Below are 20697 nucleotides of genomic sequence, written 5' to 3' on the forward strand. Positions count from 1 at the left end.
TACTAGGTTAAATTAAGGTTAAGCAGTTTCTTTTTTTTGTTTTTTTGAGACAGGGTTTCTCTGTGTAGCCCTGGCTATCCTGGAACTCACTCTATAGACCATGCTGGCCTTGAACTCACAGAGATTTCCCCCTGCCTCTGCCAAGTGCTAGGATTAAAGGTGTGTACCACCACTGCCTTGCTTCAATTTTTTTTAAAACTTTTACATTTATGGAAATGCTATCCTTTTTGTCCCTTCCACAGTTTGATAGTGCTGCCTTACCATGTATATAGTGAAGAAAATTATCAAAATGACTCATCACCACTGAATGTTGTAACTATAATTTTCACACCTTGATAAAATAAAATTTTCATTTTGATTTCCATCTTCTTACTAAGTGGAGCAACTTTTTTTAAAAAGCTATTAGTCTTTTCAGTCTTTTCCCTTGGTGCAGGAAAGCTACTAGGCCATCTGAAAAATGCCTTAAAAAGAGTTGTGATTGCTTTTTTAAGAAATTAAAAGATGATAGGCAGATTTTAATTCATTATTATCTAGTTCCCAATAAATAAGATACTCTGGGAAACTGCTACAAAGCCGACTTACATAACCATACATCTTTTACTGACATATTGAACTTTTTTTTAAAACACAAATTCTGGCTAGGAATGATAATTGTGAATTAACACTTCTATAGTTCTGTCCCTAAATATAAAGGTGTGCTCACAAGCGTTAACTCCCATTTAGAATAGTTATGAAACCAGTTTGAACCAATGTCTTTAGTTTCGTTCCTAATGAACACAAAAATTCAAACCTGTAAACTGTAGGATTCAGTTCTATGTATATTAATTGTTTTTTGTTTTTTGTTTTGGCCTCCCAGCAGTTTGATACTCTAAACAAAATGTAACTGAAGTAGCTTTGTTCTGACTAAACCCCAGAGAAATAACTGTTTAATAAAGCCAGTATACTAAGAACCTCTACAAATAGTTCTACAGTTTTAAATATTACCTAGTACATAGGAAAAGTAATGAAGTTGTTTTGGGGTAGAAGTTTTGTTTGAGTGTGGTGTTCGTCCTTTACATGGGACAATAAATGCTGAAAGGAAAGGATAAAAAGGAAAGGATATGAAAGGGCAAAGAATACAGCTCCCAGTTGTTTTATTCTACTTGGAAAAATACTTCAACCGTTTCATAATCAAGGACAGGGTAAATTACACTAACAAGATATCTGCAAAACATACTTCCCTGGAGAATTTGAAACTTACTTCTCTCTAGTCCAGGACTATTCACGTGTTCCTTCTCTAGTTTCGTGTCTCTTCCTAACACTTCACTCCAGTTGTGTGATTATTTGGTCTGTTATTTGTCTCTACCACAAAACTTGTAAATCAATGAAATCAAGACTTAACAGCTGTTTTCCTTAGTTCATTTGCTTTCCTAATGCCTAATACACAAAATTAAGTCATCAGAATCATTTTTAAACCTGTCATGTTTATGGAACTTAAAGTTGAGTAATACCAATGTTAAAAAAGGTACAAAGAGGGGCTGGAGAGGTGACTCAGTGGTTAAGAGCACTGGCTGCTCTTCCAGAGGACCTGGGTTCAATTCCCAGCACCCACATGGCAGCTCACATCTGTCTGTTACTTCAGTTCCAGGGGATTTGACACTCTCACACCGATATACATGCAGGCAAAACACCAGTGCACATATAAATAAGCTGATGAGAGGCACATGCCTTTAATTCCAGCACTTGGGAGGCAGAGGTAGGCATATCTCAGTGAGTTTGAGGACAGCAGAGAAATCCTGTCTCAAAAAACCAAAAACAAACAAGGAAACAAATAAAAAGCCAAAAAACATAGAAAGTGGCATTAAAACAATATTCTTTAAACTGTTTATTCAAAGCAAGCAGGGTGAGGATGAGAAGCATTGCAATTATGAAGTAGTCTTATTTTGTGACTTGAGCAAATTAAATAACCTTTAAAGAACATCAGGACAAAGAGACATTTGGTTTGTGACCTTTTAAAATTGCTTTTCTTCTTTTGAATCAGTTCTTGTAAAATGGCTTGATATCAGCAGGTGCACACCTTTAATCTCAGCACTTGGGAGGCAGAGGCAGGCGGATCTCTGTGAGTTCCAGAACAGCCAGGACAACACAGAGAAACCCTGTCTCAAAAAAACCAAAAAAGAAAAAAGCATGATATCTTCCTTCTCCATGGGTTTAAGATGTATATTTCTCTTAAACCTACAAAGTTTTCTTGTTCTTTTTTCCTTTTTTTTGTGAAACTTAAGACTGATGTTTTTATTCCATCTCTAAAAGCCTTGGTCTGTGTGGCACCATCCCCATCTACTGGACTATCAGAGTTGTGCCACTGCAAAAACTTGATCATGCCTTAATCACTGTCAGAATTACTTGTGTTCCGGTTTCCAAGTGTAGAACTCGTACATCATTTGACTGAAGAATGAATGAGTGCAGTTACAGGCGAGGAGGCCATGTAGAGATATAAGGGTGAAGGCTTCAGAAATCAGTACTATGCATGGTATTTAAAGTGTTTCCTGTTTGTTGTGCAATTTAATATGTTTTTGAGAGAATATCATAATAATAAAATAAAATAATAATAATTTCTAGAGAATCCAGAAGACTAGTAGGAAATTATAACAAGGCTAGGTATGGTGGCACACACCTTTAATCCCAACACTTGGGAGGCAGAGGAAGGTGGATCTCTGTAAGTTGGAGGCTAGCCTGGTCTACATAGCAAGTTCCAGGACAGCCAGGACTACATAGAGAGAGACCTTGTCTCAAAAAATTATTACAACTAATAAGAAAGCAGATATAAAGCAAATATTCAGAACAAAGCACAAAGTAAGCATAAAATAAGAATTGTTGTCTTCATCCTAATAATAGTTAGAAATGTAAATGAAAAGTTATTCTGTGTTCTAGGGCAACACCTTAGAAATAGACACATAAGTAAGTTATCTATGGAGAAACTATTCTGAAAGATACAAAAATAGGATTTAAATGAGTGGAAAAACTTTTGCTTCTGGGATGAAAAGGATTATTATTGAAGACATAGATCCTAAAATGATTAAAAGCACAGAGTCAAACCAGTTTATTTAATCAAAAACCTGCCATGGTACTATGTTCCCACACTAGAGTTTCAGAGCAGATGTTATTATCTCCACAAAACATATTTGGGGTCTTTTTCCTCAACTTGTTAAGTGGTCATTTGAGCCTGTGAGTTTCCCAGAATGTTGCCAACAGGCATTCTTGAGTGAGGAAATAAAAAGATTGAATGTCTGGGATCTCAAAAGTCAACATGTTGACCCAAATGGAGTGGGCAACATCTCACACCTAGAAAAGGATACCCCAACTTGGGAGAGTGACATCTTTAAGCAAGAATCTGGCAGTATTCTTCTTATCTCGGTCATATACCTGTTGTCTTAGAGTTATGATAAAACACTATGACCAAAAACAAAACTTGGGAAGGAAAAGGCTTACTTTATTTCAGCTTACAACTCCAGGTCACAATCCATCACTCAGGAAATTCTCAGGGCAGGAACTCAAGGCAGGAACCTGGAGGCCTGGTTCAGGAAGGAAATAAAGCAAAGGCCATGGAAGAGTGTTGCTTACTGGCTTACTCAACCTGCTTTCTTCTACACTCCTGGACCACCTACTCAGGGATAGTATCACCAACCATGGGCTGGGCTCCCCACATCAATCACTAATTAAGAAAATGCACTACAGGCAGTCTGATGGAGGCATTTTTTCTTTCATTTGAGTTTAGCTTGTATCAAGTTGACAAACAAATGAAGATAACTGTCAAGTTCAGTATGTCTTAGACTTCAGTACAGTGATACGATTTAATTATGTTCAGGGCACATTTCCCAGGACCACTGGTCCACCAGTTCTTGTTTTGCTTACTACACTTGGAGAATTGTGAAATAGAACTTTAGTACTTAAATCCCTGTGGGATACCACTCAATTTCTTCTTACCTATTTCTTCTCAGTGGATTTTTAGTTCCTCATTTACAAAATAAGGATTTGCCTCCTCTTTTTAGCTCATTTTGCAAAATTTGTGTTAATGGGCTAAAAGCGTGAACTTGATTTCTTGTTAACAAGAACTAAAACAGCTGGGCGGTGGTAGCACATGCCTTTAATCTCAGCACTCGGGAGGCAGAGGCAGGCGGATCTCTGAGTTCGAGGCTAGCTGAGTTTGAGGCTAGCCTGGGCTACAGAGTGAGTTCCAGGAAAGGTTCCAAAGCTACACAGAGAAACCCTGTCTCAAAAAAACAAAACAACAAAGCTAAAACATTAGAAAAATGGGAAATCTTTGCATTCAGCCTTGAGAGTATATAAATACAACAATCTATTTTCTGTTTTGGAAAGAATAGTCTATTTTTTTTCTGTTTTCTTCCCAAGATGCAATAAAAAGGATAACAGAGTAACAGGATTGAGTCTACATACACTAATAGAGAGCCTGCATTTCCCAGACTCTCCTATAGCTTGGTGTGACCCTGTGTTAACTGAAGAGATGGGTGTGACTTCTAGCTGTCTTCCCAAGAAGAGCTAAATAAGCCTTTGTTCCACTTTCCTTTGGAGTGAGATTTTTAACATCAAACTTGTAAACCAGCTTCAAAGAGAGAGTTCATTCATGGAATTCAGCCACTTACATTTTGGACAGCTCAGCTGTTCTAAAGTATTATGTTCAAGAGAAAACTAGTTTCCTCATTGCTTTAGTCATTGGGGTTTATTTAGGCAGATAAACCTCATAAACAAGTGACAGGTATAAAGTAAAAACCTCTAGTTGACAAATTCGGTCTGTATAAAGCCCATTTAGCCCACAAATCAGTCCCTTTGATGTTAATTATGAGCAATCAGGATCACCAGGTATTTAGGAAAGCTACATCTCAGAGACAAGACTAAGGGAGGAAAGAAGAAAATGCCTTCTGAGGCATGTAATCAGGGAAAATTACAGAGTTAAAAGTTTTATTTGAAACTTGGTGTGTTTAAATTGTGTTAATTTCATTTTGTCATTAATTTCATGTAAAACTTAAGATCTCAATTTTAATATGGGCTTTTTTGCAAATACCGAAAGAAAAATTCAGTTTTACTTAGAGGATGTTAAATATGAGCATCTTACCCTATTTAGTAAGAAGAATTTTTTTCTAGTGATGTTGGTTGTAAAAGTTTTTGTAGAAAATGGATAAAAAAAATCAAGAGGCATCATACATAACTACTAGTGACATTTTGGTCTGTCTCCCAATATTTTTCTAACATACAGATTTCATCTACATGAAATCTTTCAGAATTACTATGTATTAAATTCCCTATTTATTTTCCTTTTCCTGTCATTAATTTTTAAGGTTTGTATGACATTTGACTATGTAAATAAATGCATTATAGGAGCCTTAGGTACATGAATAGAATTTTGGGCTCACATGATTTAGATAGATTAAAAAACGAAGTATCTGTTTTATACACTAGTAAGAAGTACCTGAAGTTAAAACTTTTGCTACATCTGTGGTTACCTCTGAAAGTAGACTTTACCATCTAAGAGCTTTCAACACAATCTTTGATAATCCTCCAGAAGTTGACCAACTTACTCTGCCACTGGGTATTAGGGATTGAACCCAGAGCCTTGTGCATACTAAGTAAGTATTCTACCACCAGGTTACTTGTCCTAGGCCCCTAGTGTTTTTTTGTGTGTTTGTTTGTTTGTTTGCTTTGGGGTAGTACTAGGGATTGAACTTGGGCTTCATGAATGCAAGGCTACTGCCTCAGATCTACTGATTTTTATATACAACTTGGGGACAGCACTAAATAGGATGTTGGACTCTAGAACTATAAATTGGAAATGTAAAGATGGCTCTCAACTCCACTTCCAGAGTCCATAGATACTATCAAGCTGGTCTTGATTCAACAGGTTTCATTTTTGCTTTCCTTAAGGATGTAAAATTACTATCTTCAAGTATAATGCACATGGCAGTGAGACTGGGAAACATCAGAATAATCAAGTTGACTTTTTGCAAAGTAAGTAGAAAATTGTAGGAAGACCAGGGGAGAGGAAGAGTTAAGAATTGAATTCTTGGCCTGTGGTGGCTGCACACAATTTTATTCCCAGCACTCGAGAGGCAGAGGCAGGTGGATCTCTGTGAGCTTCAGGCCAGCTTGGTCTAAAGAGTGAGATTCAGGATAGCCAAGGCTATACAAAGAAGCCCTATCTTGAAAAGAATTTAATTCTTGGAACTAAAATTATTGTCTAGTGGTTAAGAATATTTAGTACCATTTCAGAGAACCTAAGTTTAGTTCCCAGCACACTCACAGTGACTCACAATTTGAACTCCAATTCAGGTCATCTGACATCCTCCCCTGGCTTCTGTAAGAATTGCATGCACATGGTGCACTTTTACACGTGCATGCCAAATATTTACACACAAAAAATAAAAATAAATCTTAGAACTAATTGAATTCTTGGTAGGATAGTGTAGCTAGAAGTTTCTCTGGTCTTGCCTGGGCCCTGCAGTCCTGTGGCCTGCTTATAGAATAATCACTCAGAAGGTTATATTAATTAAAACTGCTCAGCCATTCACTCAGGCCTACCACTGACTAGCTCTTACATTTAAACTCAGCCCATTTCTGTTGATCTAAATGTTGCCACGTGTTCCATGTCTTTACCTGTGTGCCGTCACATGCTGTTACCTCGATGGTGGGCTGGTGTCTACTGACTCAGCCTTCCACTTCCCAGAATTCTCCTTGTCTGTTTATCCCACTTAATGCTTCCTACCTGGCTACTGGCCAGTCAGCATTTTACTTATCAACCAATAAGAGCAACACATTCACAGCATACAGAACATCCCACAGCAGGACAGGATGGATTTAATGCAAAGCTCCAATGGGACCTGCATGAAGAAGAGAAAAACTGTTGATAATGTCCTAATAAAATAGGCATGAACAAGGATATGTTAGGAGAATGGCCCTGAACCTTAGAAAGTGTCACAGAATAGGAAATAGGAGTATATGTTGGTCATTGGGTTTATTGGTGCCAACAGGTCTAGATTTGGATTCTACCTCTACCTTTGATAGAATTGTCATTGCTGTTTACTCTGGGCCTTGTTTCTTCTCCAGTGAAGAGGACATTTGGCCAGAAGGTGTTTCAGATCTTGTACTACTTTTCTTTGTGGCTTTGTTTCCTGATACTAGAACTTCAAGAGCTTTGATTCCCTGAGATTTTTTTGCTCTGTGTGTACTATTTGCTTGGTTGGTCAATTCTTGTGAAAGGGCCTAAATTACACAGAGAACTCTTACTTGAAAAATGACTAAACTAATGAGAACTAACTTTAGAAAAATATTATGTTGGAAGGTTCTCAGTATATAGTTCATAAAATACAAAGGAATGATTGAAAAGCCAGGAATGTGGAATCTAAGACTTCAGCTTCATCAGTATTGTCTTAACTCTGCTTCTTCCCCAAGGTGAGTATCTAAGTTAGGGTTTTATTGCTGTGAAGAGACACCATGACCATGGGAACTCTTATAAAGGAAAACATTTAATTGGGGCTAGAAACAGCGGCATACCCGAAGACTTGGTGTTGGAAAAGTAGCTGAGAGTTCTACATCTTGGTTCCAGTAGGAAGAGAGTGACACTGGGCTTGGCTTGAGCTTCTGAAACCTCAAAGCCCCATCCCAGTGACACACTTTCTCTCACAAGGCCACACCTACTCTGAGAAGGCCACATGTCTTAATCCTCTCAAATAATGCCACTCCTTATGAGCCTATTAGGGTGGGGGGCATTTTCATTCAAACCACCACAGTGAGTTTGATTTTCTACCTTTGTAGATTTGTCTATTGTCTTAAGGAATAGGTTATATGCATACCATCTGGCATCTTGAACAGTCAGGAAATAACTTAGTCCACTTGTGTATTCGTGCGTGCGTGAGTGCATGAAAAACTTGAAGGAAGAAATTAAATTGAGAATCCACAGAAGTCTGGGATCAAGAATTTATTAAGGGATGAAGTGGTAATAACACACTCACAAGTACAGAATGAAACAGTGTCGCTGCCTCTTCATCTACCAGGGAAGGGAAGGATGGGGAAAGCTCCAGACCAGATCACAGAGCCTTGGCATCAAGAAACCTTCCACATCCAAGACAGCACATGACCCTCCTCCTCAGTTCTTATCTGGTCACGTACCCAGAGAAGGCCATGCCCATAGGGCTAGTCACCCTAATACCATTGGCTAAATGGATCGACATCCACAACAAGAAATCTTAGTTTTGCTTGAGTCATGTTCATAATGGGACTGGTTTCTGTAGTCAAGGGAATAATAGTGTTACCATGTCTTGGATATGGTTTTAATGTGTCTCCCAGAGGCTGTTTTAGAAACTTGGTTCTCAGAGTAGTGATAATAAAACTAGCTGGCAGGGTAGTTTTTGAAAGGGGTTGGTCTTTTTTTGTTTTGTTTTTGAGAAAGGTTTTCACTGTTGTAGCCTTGGCTATCCTGGAACTTGCTCTGTAGACCGGGCTGGCCTGAAACTCAGAGATCCACCTGCCTCTGCCTTCCAAATGCTTGGATTTTTTTTAAAGTCATGTGTCACCACCACCTGGTTTAAGGGGTTGGTCTTTTGAGGAAGGGTCTCACAAAGACTAGGATGGCTTTCATCTGTATCTCTGGGATGACTTTGAGCTGGCATTCTTGCTGCCACCTCCTGTATGCTGCATTATTAGACATGCACTACCATTACAGCTTGAGATGGCAGGGCAGCATCCTGAGCAGGTAGAACCTAGGGGGAAGTCATTAGATTATAGGGCATTGTTTCTAGAAAGGATTAAAACAGTGGGAATATGAATTAGTTTTCTGAGATTGTTGTGAGCCCTCCCTCTTTTTTCTCTCTCTCATCTTTTGAACTCATCAGGTTATCTATGTTTCTTATATTCCTTTTGACCATGACATTGTCCACAGTAAGATATCACCAGAACTAGGCTAATTTCATGCCCTTAAACCCCCAGAACCATAAGCTAAATAAGCCTTTTCCTTTATAAAGTAACTAGCCTCAGACATTTAATTATAGTAACAAAATGGATTAGTATACCCTCATATAGACTATCAGTATGACTAGTGAAGTAGAATCCTACAAGAAGATGCTATTTGCCTTTTGGACCAATTGAATGCTATAAAGAGAAAAATGGTTCAACAAATAAACAGGCATATGGGAGATTTTCTAAAGGCATGATCTTGGAGATTCATAAACTACATGATCCCTGTCTCCAATTATTTATGTAGAACTTAACTCAAAAATATACTTCACAGCCAGGTAGTGGTGGTGCATGCTTTCAATCTCAGAACTTGGGAGGCAGAAACAGGTGGATCTCTTGTGAGTTTGAGGCCAACCTGGTCTACAGAGCAGGTTCTAGGACAGCCAAGACTACATAGAAAAATTACATTTTTTTTTTTTTGGTTTTTTCGAGACAGGGTTTCTCTGCGTAGTTTTGCACCTCTCCTGGAGCTCACTTGGTAGCCCAGGCTGGCCTCGAACTCACAGCGATCCGCCTGGCTCTGCCTCCCAAGTGCTGGGATTAAAGGCGTGCGCCACCACTGCCCGGCTAAATTACATTTTTTTTTAACCCTTGCAAATGTACTTAACAATTAGTTAGCATTAGGATGGACACTATAAACAATAGGAAACTCCAAAATATAAATTGTTGATGATGATGTAGAGAAATTGGAAGACTTGTACATTGCTGGTTGAAAGTATAATATTATACAACTACTGTGGAGAATGTATGGTGCTCCATAAAAACTAAACACAGAATTATTCATCATGTGGCTCAGCAATTCTACATCTAGGAAAATGCCCCTAAAGCAGTGCTTCTCAATCTGTGAGTTGGGACCCTTCTAGGGGGTCAAATGACCCTTTCACAGGGGTTGCATATCAGTAGCAAGATTAGCTATGATGTAGCAATAAAAATAATTTTATGGTTGAGGGGGTCACCACAACAAGAGGAATGTATTAAGAGGTTGCAGCATTAAGAAGTTTGAGAACCACTGCCCTAAAGATTTGAAAGGAACTTGAACACATTATTTGTAGATAAATGTTCATAACAACACTTTTCATAATGGCGAAAGTGTATACCAGGTAACCACTGGAAGACAAATGGATAACAGAAGGAAGTATAAAACACAGTGAATATTAAAAGCTACAACAAGGAGGATGGTTTTGAAACATGTTACAACATGAATTAAACTTAAAACATTATGCTAAGAAAAATAACGAAGATTCAAGGGATAGCTTATGTGATTCCACTCATGTACATGGCATTCCTAGAATGAAGAGAGTAAAATAATATCTATCAAAAGCCTGGGAGAGGTTGGTAGTAAATTATTGTTAAATGGTATAGAGTTTTACATGGAATGAAAAAGTTCTGCAAGTGGGCAATAGTGATAGTTACTAAAAAGATAAATTGTACACTTAAAATGGTTCAAGTGGTTAAGTTTTATATTGGGTATATTTCACCACAATGAAAATTTCTAATACAGGATACCCCTTGTCTATTTAACTTGGTGAAAATTCATCCATTGGATTTGAGATAATAGATTGGAAACCTATCTGTTTAAAAAATAGTTGGAGGTGTAGCTTAGTAGTGTAAAACGTGGTGTTATTAGCACATAAGAGGCCAGGGTTTGATCACTAGTAACCCATTTTTAAAAGGCAAGAGGCCTGGAGATTGCTCAATGGTTAAAGCACATCTGCTCTTCTAGAAGACCCAAGTTTTGTTCCCAGCACCCATGTCAGCTGGCTCACAACAGCCTGTAACACCAGCTTCAGGGGATCTGATGCTGTCTTCTGGGCTCCATGGGTATCTTTGTGTACACATATACCACCACCACCACCACCACCACCACCACCACCACCACCACCACCCCATACCATAAAAAAATTGGTACTTTGGGGATAGCTCCATAGGTTAAGTGCTTGCAAACATGAGGACCCATATTTAATTCCCCCATTTCATATATGTATATATTTCATGAAGCTGCTTATAGTTGTAGGTTTCCATATGATTTTTCAAATGGTTTTTATTGTTAGTTGTCCTCCCCAAATTCCATCCTCTACTATTCTCTTTATTCCCTTCCATATTTAATTCTCCCAATCTAGTTTACCCCTTTTCTCTCTCCACAACAGTATATTCTATTTCGCCTTCCTTGGGAGATCCTCTCTTCTCCCCAAATCTCTTACTAGAGATAACTAACCTCTGTGATTATTTGGATTGTACACACATATCAAAGCTCAAAAGCTAATACACATATGTAACAAAACACATAATATCTGCCTTTTGGGGTCTGAGGTACCTCACTCAATATAATCTTTTCTAGTTCCATCCATTTACCAGCAAAGTTCATGATTCCATATTTCTTTATAGCTGAATAGTATTTTATAGTGTATATGTACCACATTTTCATTGTCCATTCATTGTCATAAGACATTAGGTCATTTGCATTTTCTAGATATTATAGAACAGCAATGAACATGGCTGAGCATGTATCTGTGGAGTGGGGTGTAGAGTCCTTTGAGAATATGCCCAAAAATGTGATACAGCTGGATCTTGAGAGTAGAGCTATTCCCAGCTTCCTGAGGAACTGTCACACCAATTTTCATAGTGGCTGTACAAGTTCACACTCCCACCAGCAATAAATCTGTGTTCCCCTTTCTCACATCCTTGCCAGCATGAGCTGTCATTTGTTTTATTGATCTTGACCATTCTGACTGGTATAAGATCTCTATAGTTTTAATTTGCATTTCCTAATGACAAGAATGTTGAACATTTCTTGAAGTATTCCTCAGCCATTAGTGCTTCATCTTTTGAAAGCTCTCTGCTAAGTTTTGTATTCATTTTTTATTTTATTTATTTTTTTTTAGAGACAGGGTTTCTCTGTGTAGCTTTGTGCCTTTCCTGGAACTCACTCTGTAGCCCAGGGTGGCCTCGAACTCACAGAAATCCACCTGTCTCTGCCTCCCTAGTGCTGGGATTAAAGGCGTGTGCCACCACTGCCTAGCTGTATTCATTTTTTTAATTGATATTTGTTTTTATTTGATTTTTTTTTTCAAGACAGGGTTTCTCTGTGTAGTACTGTCTGTCCTGGAACTCACTCTGTAGACCAGGCTGGCCTTGAACTCAGAGATCTGCCTGCCTCTGCCTCCTAAGTGCTGGGACCAAACGCATTCACCACCACACCTCAGTAGGTTGTTTTCTTGATGTCTAATTTTTTTTAGTTCTTACATAGTTTTAGATACCAACCATTTATTAAATGTGTAATTGGTAAAAATCTTTCCTTATTCTGTAGCCTGTCACTTTTTCTGAATGATGGTGTCTTTTGCCATACAGAAGCTTTTCAGTTTCATGAGGTCCTCATTTATTGTTTGTCTTAGTGCCTGTGCTATTGGTGTCCTGTTCAGAAAGTCTTTTCTCTTGTTGATGAGTTCAAGCCTGTTCTCCACTTTCTTTTCTGTCAGATTCTGGGTTATCTGACCTTATGCTGAGGTCCTTTATCTGTTTGGAGTTTTTTGCAGGCTGATATTTGCATTTTTCTACATCCAGTCTGACCAGCACCATTTATTGAAAGATGCTATCTTTTGTCTCTAGTATGTGTTTTTTGGCTTCTTTGTCAAAAGTCAAGTGTCCATAGGTATGTGGACTTATGTCTGGGTCTTTGATTCAATTCCATTGATCAACATGTCTGGATTTGTTGGTTGGTTGGTTAGTTGGTTAGTTTTTTCAAGATTGGTTTTCTCTATATAACAGCCTTGACTGTCCTAGAACTCACTCTGTAGACCAAGATGGCCTTGAACTCGAGATCTTCCTACCTCCACCTCCAGAGTGCCAGAATTAAAGACGTGTGCCACCACTACCTGGCAACATTTCTGTTTTTATACCAATACCATACTATTTTTATTTCTATAGCTCTGTAGTACAACTAAAATCTGGGATGGCAATACCTCCAGCAGTTCTTTTATTATTCAAGATTGTTTTAGCTATCCTGAGGGGGTGTCTGTGTGTGTTTTCATGTGAAGCTGAAAATTGTTGTGACAAACTTTTCCTGGGGAGACTCAATACATCTCACCCCAGATAGGGAGCCCATGACAGACCAAAGTATCAATAACACTAAAATCCATCTTGGTGAACAATGAGTTTCATTAGGACTACTTACTTACAGGAATTTGGATGAGGGGTTACTTATAGGTGCAGAAATAATTCAAAGATGGCTGCATCACCAAAGCCAATGACCCCAGCATAGGTGATAGTTCACAAAAGCTGGGAACCTGGAGCATACTGCACAGCTTGCAAGTAGCTTAACAGGTTGGAGAGTATTCATTCCAAGTGACTCAGTCGGTCTAAACCTCTTCCAGGCAGCCCAGCTGGTTTCTGCTTCTTCCAGGCAGTTGGTCTGGTCTTAGATTTGTCTTTGCAGCTTGGTTCTACTCTTCTGAGAGGGACTCTGTTTGTACTGCTTACTCTGGCAGGGAGGGGCCTAGTGAATCCAGTCAGTTTCAGAGACTTCCTGAAGCTATTTTGAGTTGTTTACCTTCCTGTACAAGGAGCTTCCCTACTGGATGGAAAGTTTCAATCTTGGAGGAAACTGTTACACATCATCCTTTCAAGTTTGGAAAAGAATTGTGTTGGGATTTTGATAGGGATTGGATTCAATCTGTGTATTACTATTGGTAGGATAACCATTCTCATGATATTAATCCTACTGATCTACAAACATAGGAGATCTTTCCATCTTCTGATGTTAACTCATTTTCTTGAAAGTATGCCAAAATGCTGTTTTGAAATTTTAGATGACTTTGTGCTTATCTTTTCATTTAGAATTACCTTGTTTTACTAGATACATCTTAAGAGTTTGGGGAAATTAAAATACTGTATATTTTTAAATGATTTTTATCACTTAGATTAAGCAGGTTTTTATCAAAATCTGCAGCCTATAGATTTTAATATATTCTACAGAAATCTATAATAAAACCTTATTTAATAAAATCAGTTCTTACTGTTAAGCCAATTAGTTCAGCCTTTAGTTTCTAAGCATTTTTTTTTTTTTTTTTTTTTTTTTTGGTTTTTCGAGACAGGGTTTCTTTGTGTAGCTTTGTGCCTTTCCTGGGACTCACTTGATAGCCCAGGCTGGCCTCGAACTCACAGAGATCGCCTGGCTCTGCCTCCCGAGTGCTGGGATTAAAGGCGTGCGCCACCACCGCCCGGCCTAGTTTCTAAGCATTTTATTCTGAATATTTCAATCACACAAGAAAGTTGAAAGAATTACAAAATGAGTGGTACCTGTAATATCTACCATCACAATTTGATGAGCATATTATCATATTCATTGTATCACACAGCTGTTTACTCCTCTAGCCTTTTTTATGTCTTATTTTTATGATTCAGTCCAAAGTAAGCTATACATAAGAATATATAGTTCACCCTTGAATATTCAATATGTACCATTAACTGTTCAGCATTCATAGACTTATGTTCTTTTATATGTCAGCATTGTATACCTTTATTAGTAAATAATATTGCAATATATTAAAATACTATGTTTTGTTTTATCTTCACTTGGACTCTAGCCAGATTTGGGCAGTTATAAGTAAAGCTGTTACCATTCTGTACAGTTAGTTGGAGGAATATATATTTTTTATTCCCCTCAGTTGAATTTCTTAGGAGTAGATTTTCTGGGTAGTGCATGTTTAATCTTTTTTTTTTTAAAGCAGGATTTTTCTGTGTAGCCTTGGCTGTTCTGGAACTCCCTCTGTAGACCAGGTTGGCCTCAAACTTACAGAGATCCACTTGCCTCTGCCTCCCAGTGCAGGGATTAAAGGTGTGCACCACCACTGCCTGTGTGTTTAATCTTAAAAGAAGTTGCAACCTTTTTCCAAAGTGGTTGTTTCCAAAATGGAAATTCTGGTAGATAATAATCAAATGCTGGCAAAATGTGCTCTTTTCATCTGAATAGGTGTGTCCTCAAGCTCCATTGTGTAACTTGAATTTCTTTGATTGCTAATGAAGCCAAGTGTTTCTTTTAAGTTCTTATTGGCTGTTTATAATCCTTCTGGAGAGCTTTGCAGATCTGGCGCCTTTTTAAAGTTAGGAAATTTTTACCTCTGAGATTCCTTGTATGCTCCATACATTAGCTATTTGTTATATAAAATTGTAGATATTTTTCGCATTTTATGGCTTGCTTACTTATGTTCTTGTAGTGTCTTGATCAGAAATATTTAATTTTGATAACATATAATTTACCAAAAACTTCTCAAATGATCATTGCATTCTATGCCTTAAATGTCTTTGGACTGGGAATAGAGTTCAATGGTAGAATGCTTGCTTAACACGTGAACGCTGGGCTCAATCCCCAGCACTATGCAAATTAGAAAAGAAGCTTTCCATCTCCAAAGCCTCCAGCCCCTACCAGGTTCATAGTTACACTTAAATTTCATGGTTAGGTGTTTAAGACCCCATTAATTTTTGTATATAGTATGGAGCATGGCATCTAGGTTCATTTTCCCATTTTTCTGCTCCCATTTGTAAAAAATCTTTTGCCATTGAGTTGCTTACAGGCAAGCAGGCATTTGTGCCTATACTAACGACTAATATGGTAGGAAATAACCTTTTGACAATATAGAATCTTCCAGTATGTGAAGGTGGTATATAACCATTGTTCATCATGTGATTTTTCTTAGATTACAAACAAGAAAAATATAGACCACAGTAAATATGAGTGCTGCAAAATAATAGAATAGTGATTTTTTTTGCTCTTTAGGAGTTTACAATTCTCATTTTTAGTAAGATAAACAACATAAGTAAAAGCAAGATTGCCTGTTAACATCTCAGTTTTTATAATCTATTAATGCATTTTTCCTACTACTAACCAGTGTGTAAGAAGAGGAGTTAAAGAGTTTTCTTTTTGGCTCTATATTTTACCAGGGTCAGTATATGGAAAATGTCTAAGTTAAAAGTTAATATAAATGTGAATCAATTATGGGATTCTGGTTAAAGAAGGAAGTAAATGAGAATAATATTATAAAGGGTCTAAAACAATCAAACAAAATGTTATAGAAAAGCTTTAGGTGCCATGTAAACTTGGGCTTTTTTCCATTAATATTTTTAAACAATGGAAATATAAAAAAATCAACTTTTATAGAGTAAACTAAATTATTGTATATGCTCCATTGAAGGAACTTTTATATTACAATCATAGAGAAGAACTACGGTTTGCTTCATATTATGGAAATTATCTTAAATGAAAACATTCCAGAGTCCTTTTATTTTAGAATATCCTATAAACAACCAAACTGCCAGAGCATGTTTATACAATGGTAAAATGTTCTCTTGAATTAAACTGAAGACTTTTTTTTTCAATTAAATGAGCAAGAGAATGTACTTAGAGCTGTTAACTTTCTAAGTACACAACACCTTAGATATTTTTGAAGTACCTTAATCACTATCAAGAACAAGAACAAAATGATTTTGTCATGCTTTTAAATTCATTGTTAGGAATAAAGATTATACATATTTGTCAGAGTCAACAATATGTTGTCGGGCTTCAGGGTTGCTTTCTCTTTCTGAAACTGACATTTCTCATCAAATTCTACTTGCTGTACTTTCAAATTAGTTTTCATTTGATCATTGCACTGTTGGAGCTCAGCTTCAGAATCTTTCAACTTTGCTCTTTGTATAATAAAACACATGTTTATCTTCATGTTAACTACATGCTCTCTTTTCCATTTGCCAAAGTGCCCTTAGTAAGTGGTCTTTTCTTGTTACTAACTGCAAAATAAGTCATAACTGCAGATCTTCTACTTCAGTCATTCTCATGTCACATATCATTTGTGACATTATTCTGTCTACATGTCTTTTTACCAATCTATTTCTTGTTATGGTAAAATCAGTATTCACTATTTTCAGCTGCAGTGACACCCAAGGATGCGATCTTCCTGGGATTCTTTTACCATTACTTCAGTGATAAGATTACTACTCAACTACTGTAAGAGCCAAAGAGACTTGTTATCTTTTTAACATTTTCTCATCATAGGTACCAAAAATACTTTATAACTTTCATATTTTACTAGAGAAATTTTTTGAAAATATTTATTAAAATAATGAGCATTACATGATCATAACAGCCACTTTCTCTTATGTAAATATTATGATTAAAACATTAGCATATTATTGGTTATGCTATACACATAATTTATACTTTCAGAAATATTTTGTTTGTTTTTGCTTTCTTTTATGGCTGTCTTTCTCCATCACTCTTCTTGACTCAGAATTTTTATCTTGAATTTCTTTTCATTTGTATGGACTTCTATTCACAACCCTTCTATGTCATAAACTGTCAACATCTAACTAGCCAAATAACTCCCGCCAGACTGTTGTGAACCTACCACGGATGACCTTTCTTCATTCTTTTCAGCAGCAGCAGCATCTGCTTTTTCCTGTTCTTCTTGCCATCGGTTACTGAGTTCTTCCAATGTGCACTTTCTTGCATCCCAAATTACCTCAGCATATAATCTTTCTGGTTATATGAACATTCTTAGTTCTATAGGACTGGTGACTTTTATTATTTTCACTTCTGCAAGGATTTCAGGTAAGATATTGAACTATTTTGGCCATTATCTTGATTGACTTTAGCAACCAAGTCTACAAACAGATCACTGTCATGTTCAATGACTTGAGAACTAGAGTGCTTTTTCTTTGTCTCCTCAATGACAAAATCAGAAGGGCAAGAAGGTGGTCACAGATAGACCATTTGTGACTCAGGAGAACTTCAACAGGCACTGAAGAGTATAGTCTCTGTTTATTTGACTATAACAATCACTGTCTTTTTCAGCTTCAATTCTAGCTTTTTTAGTTGTCTGCAACTGTTTGATTCCTTATCCAGAGTAACTTTTTTCTTCTCATAGAAAAAGGAGGGGGCTGGAGGGATGGCTCGGAGGTTAAGAGTACTGACTATTCTTCCAGAGGTCCCGGGTTCAATTCCCAGTGCCCACATGGCAGCCCACAATTGCCTGTAACTCCAAGATCTGATACCCTCACACAGACATACATGCAGGCGAAGCATCAATGCACATAAAATAAAAATAAATATTTAAAAAAAAGAAAAAGGAAAAAGACAAAAATAGGATTATACATTCATCTTCTTCTTTGACATAGCCCAGTTTCTTCACTCTGGAAGATTTCATGTGCTTTGCTAGCAATGATTTAGGTATGTGATAATTTTAATCATAAGGACATGTTGCGATTTCATCATTGGCCTCCACTTCATCTTTGGTGTCCAGCTGATCCAGGCTCTACTCAGGCATATCATCAAATCCGCTAGTATCTGGCAGCAGCCCTCCATGAACTTGCTTTGAAAATATTTTAACTTTATGTTCCTGAGTTTATTTCATTATCCAATTTTAAGTGGTTTATGTTCTTTCTGTGTAAGCATGCTTGCTTTGACAATAAGTGAAGTGATACCGTTTGATGTAAATGCCTCATATACTCAGGATCTACTGGTTTAGATAGAGTCCATGTCCTAAAAGAGCAATAGACTGTAAATAACATTACATTCTGCTCATTCAAAATTCTGCTTTAGGCAGTCCTCAGATGTACTATTCATGTAGACTGTATCAGATTGCCAGCAGTTACTATCCACTGTACCTCTAAAGGCTAGGGTGTCAACTACAAGAAGCAACAGAAAAGTAAACCTTGGATGTTCTACCTAGGGAAGTTTTTTTAATTCTGTAGATAGGCCTTAGATGCTCCAGAGAATGGTGACTTGACTATCTACTTCAGACTCACTTCACTACCCTAAAGTATGAATAAAAACCTATCCTCACTGATGTGCCTGGCATCCAAGCCACATAGCCTTCAAAGTTCTTCTGTGGCACTAAAACACTGCTGCTGTTGATGTATCTCTCCTCTACAGTAGCAGATTTTGTACTGACTGACAACTTCCTCCCTCTGCAACCAGTCCCAAGGCTATGTTGGTATAGAGATTTTAAACTAAACATGGTTTGGGTGAATGGTTAATGACTATCGAAACCCTCCTGGTACTTGAGCTTAGAGGTGGGACCTAAAAAGGTCATTGATAGTCATATGGAGTGTTCATAGGTTATGTGACATACCCCATAAGATTCCTCAGGTGGGAGGGATTCAAAATTGTAGGGAGACAAGATGGTTTTCTCTGCCATAAGATTAGAACAGACAAAGAAAACCATGTTAAGATGAGAACCACAAAAGTCTATGAACGTGCCACCCACAAGAAGGGCAATGATAATGAGCTAGTTAGGAACCCCAGAGTGTTTCTTCACATCAAACTTGGAGACATTGTGGAGAATTCACCCAGGCAATGACTACAACCCTCTGTTTGTACAAATCTTCCAAGGAATATTTACAAAAGGAAATTCAATGTGGACCAAACTTGACCCTAGATTTTATAAGGATGTCTAAAACTTTATAAGGATGTCTACATGAATGAAGACTCCAAGAATGACCCTTCACATAAGGATGTCTACATGAATGATGACTCCAAGAATGACCCTTGACATAATGGAATTGAGTTTTAAGGATCAATATATTGGCCATTTGGGGTAGGTGGCAACTACAGAAAATTTTGGCTCATATCATCAAGAAGGTGGAATTTATTGACATCAAGGCACAGGCTGGTGAATTGTGATAAAAAATGAAAAGATCATGGGCTAGAGAGATGGCTCAGTGGGTAAAATGTTTGCTGTGCAAGTCTGACAACCTTAGTTCATTCAAATCCACAGAAACCACATAAAAGTCTTAGTATGCCCTACTGGGAGATGGGAGACAAAGGTCTTTGAGTCAGCAGAACAGGCAGGTCAGCTAGTCTGTCGAGAGAGATGCTCTGGCAAACAGAGTGGAAGGGGAGAGCCAGCACTTGAAGTTGTCCTCATCCTCCTGCACATGTGCTGTGGTGTGAACACATGCATATTTTACCCTAGACAGTATAATGTAGAGTTCACTTCTCTTTGAGCTTTACTAAAATGGAATAAAAACTGTCCTGTTTAAGGACAGTTAATAGAAACTAGTGTGAAATAATTTACAGAATTTATTGAAGATTATTAAGAGCAATTGATGAAATGCATTCAATGATCATATTTTTATGATGGGAAATGCAAAAGAAGTTTAATGTGCTTGTTATACCTGATCCCTAATAATATAGATTACTGTATAGCTTAATGTTTAAGGCAGTACTTTGACTATTCTAGCTATCATGCATTGTCTGTCTTTTGAACTCTTCTACCTATTAGCACTCAGATTAGCAATAAATCCTTCTCTTGAGTATGAATTTCTAGGGAGTTGCAAATAACTCACATTAGCCTTTTACATTAGGTGAACAATGTGAGAGAAGGTTAAAAAGTAATCAGAGCCTGAAGATTGATTTTGATCTTAGTGAACCATTGAGAGTATTGTTTAGGAGCTTGGCTGCCATGAAAAAGAAGTACTAAAGTAAGGATAAAATGAATTACTGGGGAGTGAGAATCTGGGATAGAAGTTAAAAGCAAATTCAATTTATCCCACTGAGCCATCTCACCTGCCCTGCAAATCAAATTTAGAGTGGAGTTACTATAAAACCTTCACTACTCAAATTGTAGTTAGCACTAATATTACTCAGAGTTAGTTATAAATGCAAATTTTAGGTCTCTCTTTGTAACATACATCTGTAGCCTAGAA

At 37.4% G+C, this 20697-nt stretch overlaps 1 protein-coding gene and 1 pseudogene across 6 annotated transcripts in view; one reads left to right on the forward strand and one right to left on the reverse strand.

Moving 5' to 3' along the window:
- Cpeb1 (cytoplasmic polyadenylation element binding protein 1) overlaps positions 1-20697 on the forward strand; it is a 98125-nt gene that overhangs the window by 40997 nt on the left and 36431 nt on the right. The gene's annotated exons all lie outside the window — the stretch shown is intronic.
- On the reverse strand, positions 17212-17989 carry LOC114696131 (annotated as a pseudogene).

The sequence above is a fragment of the Peromyscus leucopus genome, chromosome 1, assembly GCF_004664715.2.
Source record: "Peromyscus leucopus breed LL Stock chromosome 1, UCI_PerLeu_2.1, whole genome shotgun sequence".
Lineage (NCBI taxonomy): Eukaryota > Metazoa > Chordata > Mammalia > Rodentia > Cricetidae > Peromyscus > Peromyscus leucopus.